Raw genomic sequence first — 6000 nt, 5'->3', positions numbered from 1 at the left:
TCCAGAAGTGAGAGATCAGGTCTATACTTCATCTGCTAAAATGTAATCACAATATACACTATATGGCCAAAAGTATGTGGACGCCTGTGTACTGAACAACTCATTACAAAACCATGGGCATTAATATTGATTTGTTCCCCCTTTGCTGCTATAACAGCCTCCACTCTTTTGGGAAGGCTTTCCACTATATTTTGTAGCATAACTGGGGTGATTTGCCTATTCAGCCACAAGAGCACAAGAGATTGGGCACTGGTGTCAGGCTGGTGCGCAGCCGTCATTCCAATTTATCCCAAATTCTATCACTAACCTTGACAAACTGTGTCTTCATGGATCTCGTTTTGTGCACAGAGGCATTGTCATACTGGAAAACGTTTGGGCTTGGCCCATTATTCTTTTAGAGAGAATATACAAATTACTGGTGTTCCTTGGAGAAATTTGTGCCTCTCTAACCATACTGCAGTATACATACAACAAAATGCACATGCATCTTTTCCTAGGCATGTTCATTACAGCTCTGTTTGTCTCAAAATTGTTCTAGCTATCTGTATAGCCATCGCTCCGTTTATGAAAGTCTACACCTTTTATCTCATTGAATTTGACAATTACAGAATCAGATGGTTACCAAGCCAGTAAGTTTGCTAGTTAGTTAGTAAGCTGATATTACGCCATATGATTATGGAAAATCAAACCATTTGTGTGACATACGTAGATGGTCCGTACTTGCAAGTTGTGAGGTAGACATTGGCATGTTTAAAACAGTACCAAAACACAGCATTAGGACCAGATATGTTTCAAAGTATATAGGAGGTTGTTTGGGCTAGCTATTTGGGAGCTAACTTGAGCTAGCTAGTCTGGCAAAAAAAATAGTCTCCATATACAATATGTTACTGTAATAAAATGAAACATCAAACTAGACCTTTAGAAATTAAAACCATCTGAAATGGCTAAACTGGCTACACTGTGTCTGTGAGGTTCTGTCCTACCTCCTTAACACTGTATTTTCCTCCAAAGTGTCTTTATGAGACAGAACTCAATCCACGCATAGAGCTGAGTAGATCTTGCCAACAGTGATTTCTGACTGTCCTGGGCTTTGAGCCCATAAAATACTGGTTATTTAACTGCTGAGCTTCTATTATCTGTTGTAGTAGACCTACACACATTATATACATGGAAAAGATTCATCATGCATACCTGGTTGTCAGACTTTCTCATCAGTAGAAACATTGCACCATTCTCCCAGCGAAAAATCATTATTAATGATGTTTATATACACACTTGACAGCTCCATCAGACTTAATAACCAGATGCTGTTGTTCCTCAATCAGCAGTATGAATTTATGCAAATCTGTCAATGATCAAAGCACAATCTCTTACTGGATCTTTAAAAAAAAGTATAAAAAGTATATCAATCCTTGTAATGAGTGGGAAGGAAAGTCATGCCCTGAGCAACACTCTGGAAATCTTATAGACGACAAATGGCTGGCCGTGCTAATTGCCCTTCGAGATCTGACAGGATAAATTCGTTCTTAGTCTGGGGAAACTGCTGTGACGCTCGTGGGAAATGAAGAACGGAGTGAAATTTTGTTAATATTTAACTTTCAGTGGGAGGAAATATGATGGCTTTAAATAGGCTAATAAGGACCTAAAATCAATTCAAACTTTCAGCTCCAATCATTTAAAAAGTTCCTAACAGGGTCTTGATAGGGTTATATTGTTAGAAATGAGCAATTAAAATGCTTAAGACCTTAATTTCATGGTTAATGGTTCCTAAGAGTTTTTGCAGATTGATTATTAGCTTTAACACCCCAGACAAAACCTATGACATTATTATTTTCCATTATTATCTACATGACAAAAGTGTAGTCGAGGCAAATCTGGTGTCCTTCTGTTATTCTGATTGATAGTTATTAAGATACAGTAGAAGTAGAAATTTTTCCGGCATGGAAATGGCATGGTGAGGGGAAGGCGATATGATGTGCATGATGTTTCATACCTTAATTTCATGGTTAATGGTTCCCTAGAACTCTTTGCTGATTGAAAGACAGTTCAAATGCAGCTAATATGCCAATAATACCCTGAATGAGCACTTTATTAGGAACACTATACTAACACTGGATATAGTTAGTTAGTTAGTTACATTTATATAGCGCTTTTCTAGACATTCAAAGCGCTTTACATTGTATGGGGGGAAATCTCCTCAACCACCACCAGTGTGTAGCATCCACCTGAATCATTCGACGGCTGCCATAGTGCTCCAGAACACCCACCACACACCAGCTATTAGTGGAGAGGAGATTTTTTAGGTGCACTTTCAAGCGTTGAATCTCCTGTTCTACCACATCCCAAAGCTGTTCTACTGGATTCAGATCCAGTGACTGGGAAGACCACTGAAGAAAATCGAACTCATTGTCATGCTCATGAAACCAGTTTGAGATGACATGGTGCAGTATCATGCTGGAAGTCGGCATTGGAAGATGGGTAAATTGTAGCCATGAAGGGATGCACATGGTCAGCAGCAATACGCAAATCAACTGTGGCCTTCAAGCATTGATTGATTGACAGAATACTTGCAGAAATAGAACCTGACATAGTCTTCTGCTGTTGTATCCCATCCACCTTTTCTGAGATGCTTTTCTGCTCACCACAATTGTACAGAGTGGTTATCTGAGTTACTGTAGCCTTTCTATCAGCTTGAACCAGTCTGGCCATTCTCCATCGACCTCTCTCATGAACAAGGCTTTTGTCCACAGAACTGCCGCTCACTGGATGGATTTTTGTAAATTGCACCATTCTGAGTAAACTTTTTTTTTTTAATTGTGAAAATTATTACAAAATGTCAATTTTATATGTCGTTTGATAGAGTGTTTATTTATTAATAGGCACTGTTTCAAAGAGGATCAAATGTTTCCAAATATGCCAAAAAAACCAACCATTTCCATGATAAATGGTCTGCACTTATATAGTGCTTTTTTTTAACCTTAGTGATTCTACACAGCGCTTTACACTGTGTCTCATTCACCCATTCACACACACACTCACACAACAACGGTAGCAGAGCTGTCATGCGAGGCGCTAACTTGCCATTGGGAGCAACTTGGGGTTCAGTGTCTTGCCCAAGGACACTTCGGTATGTGGAGTCATGCGGGCCGGGAATGTGCGAACTGCCAACCCTACGATTAGTGGACAACCCGCTCTACCACCTGAGCCACATATGGGGTGTACTTATTTTTTCACATGACTGTATGTATGTGTGTATATATGTATATACATATATACACACCATATTCACTACTATTTGTTATTCACTTGCCTGGCCACTGACTTTTGGTAGACGGCCTATTCTTCCCTCTAGATTTGTGGTTGTACCATATTCCCTGTATGTTACATTGTCAAACACTTTTACTTTTGAGTTGTGAGGAGGACAAGTAAGGCCGGGTTAGAAATTAGAAACATGTTTTACAGTATATATGATTATGAGGTTTCATGTTCAAGTAGTTTTAAGTAGCAGTTCTCTTGACACTCTTGATAGTATCTTGAGAGGCTTATATGGGCAATTACAACTGCAATTTCATGGTTAATGGATCCCATTAAGAACTGTACCAACACAACTATTATAATAATAACATTCATAACTTTAGAAGCTATGCCAGTGTCTCACAATACAGGGACATTCAGAGTTTAAATCCTTATAACAGAGAAGATCAGAGTCTGGTAGTCAATGTGTTTCACATACAAGATGTAGAATAGTAGAATATCTACAGGCAGTAGGATTAAGATTCTGGGCACTGTGTGATATTGTTCTTATCTACCGGACAATATAATGAAGTTAATACACAGTCATGTCTACTTCAACCTGCGAAATCAGGTGGTGTATAATATACCAAATGGCAGTTTATTTTATAATACCGATAAATCAACGCTTAAGCCTGACAGTTATTATAGCTGTCATTAGTATCACTGGTTAAGTCTGTCTTAAGGCTGAAAAATCAGGTGATGTATAGTTTCCCTTCGAAGTATAGGCGGGCTCATCTGAATGCACAGAGAGACTCTGTTACCACAAATATCACCACAAATCTCAGTGCGGCGTATGTCAACAGAAGCAGTAGATGGAAATAACATGTAAGAAGCCATGTCATACAGAATGGCATTATATTATCTGATTAACACATGTCTGTCAGCATGACCTGCATAGTGAGGCTGTAAGTGTCAGACTCCAGAGAACAAGATGTTACCTTTTGGGGAATGGCATTTTTCAACTTTTTTTTTGGCTTCAAATGTCAAGATTGTAATTTCAGTCAAGTGTCCTCTAGTGTGTATGCAGACAACAGTAGCTGATGTGAAATTCCAGACCATGGCGATTACCTTCAGCAGCTTCCAGCTTAAAATTATCTGTAAATTATTCATTCTTGTCCCACCTCCTTTTTATGCCTTGCTTAATGTTCATTTTCTCTGTTTGAGACATAGACAGAAATGTTTAAGGATCTGACATGGTCTCAATATTTTCCTATGGTGAAGTACTGTATACAGTCCCCACCTGAAACTATTCGAATGGCAAAACCAATTCATTTTTTGTTTTTTTTTGCTGTAGACTGAAGACATTTGGGTTTGAGATCAAAAGATGAATATAAGAAGAGAGTTTAGGATTTCAGCTTTTATTTCCTGGAATTTATGTGTAGACGTGTTAAACGACATAGAACACAGCACTCTTGGTTTTAGCCTTCCGTTTCACCTGTGCAGACTGCATCTGTTAAAAAGGTTAAGCCAACATGAAGATCAGAGAGCTGTCGATGGGAGAAACGCAAGCCATTTTGAAGCTGAGAAATCAATCAGAGGCATGGCACAAACATAGCCATTACAACAATTTAGTATGTCCTGATAAAGAAAGAAACCACTGGTGTACTGAGCAACAGACACCGACTGGGTTGAACAAACAACAAGAGCCGTTGACAAAAATATCGTGAGACCTAAAAACAACAGTCAGTGACATCAACAGCCAACAGGGCAGGGGTGAAGGTATCATAATCCACCGTTTGAAGAAATATAGAGCAGAAATATAGATGCCATACCACAAGATGCAAACCACTCATCAGCAGTAAGAATTGGAATTTCCAAAGAAATACAGAGATGAGCCACTAGTTCTGGAACCAAGATGAATCTCTACCAAAGTGTGGAGAAAGAAAGGATCTGCTCATGATCCAAAACGTACAAGCTCATCTGTGAAACATGGTGGAGGTAAGGTACCCTAAAGTACCCTTGCTCATTCATGCAATTATTCAATTAGCCCATCATGTGCAAGCAGTGCAATGCATAAAATCATGCAGATACAGGTTAAGATCTTGAGCAGGTATACAGCTACTGTAAATACACTTATGGAGACACTTTCTGGAACGGGAACCTGTGATTACGTGAACCTGTGATCAGGTCATTATACACAAAGTATAACTGGTGACTTTCCAATTTCTACATGTACTTCACCAGAATTTCTCCCCTTCCAATGTAAAGTTGATCCACTTTGAAAACCATAGATATACAACACCATAGGTTTAATGAATTCAGATGAATCTGGAATTTAACTCGGATAACAATAGGAACTAATGAGGAACACGCAGTATTTAAGTGCTATTGCTAGTTCCAGTCCAACTAACAGTTGAGTTTGAAAGCGGGATGAGGTCTGGGGTTGAGGTAAAACAGCCCATTGCAGTTGAGCTGATGCAGTTGATTAGACACATAAGAGCGTAATTATAAATTAAATTTGTTATATATAATATACATGCATATTTGTCATTTCCATCATACTAAGAATATCTGCTAAAAAGACTTCAAACGACATGGCCTTTACTTTTGTCTGCAGAAACTGAGCTGGCAGCTCGTGTTATTTTATTCCATATTTTCATTTTATGTGCTCCTTTGATGTCTGATGAAAGGAAAGAAGTTTCAGTTAAAATTTCCTCCAGACGATCTGCTCTCACGGGACATCACTACACTCTCTCATCTGCATCA

Source organism: Ictalurus furcatus, chromosome 21 (genome assembly GCF_023375685.1).
Source record: "Ictalurus furcatus strain D&B chromosome 21, Billie_1.0, whole genome shotgun sequence".
Taxonomy (NCBI): Eukaryota; Metazoa; Chordata; class Actinopteri; order Siluriformes; family Ictaluridae; genus Ictalurus; species Ictalurus furcatus.
Note: the sequence above shows the minus strand (reverse complement) of the source record.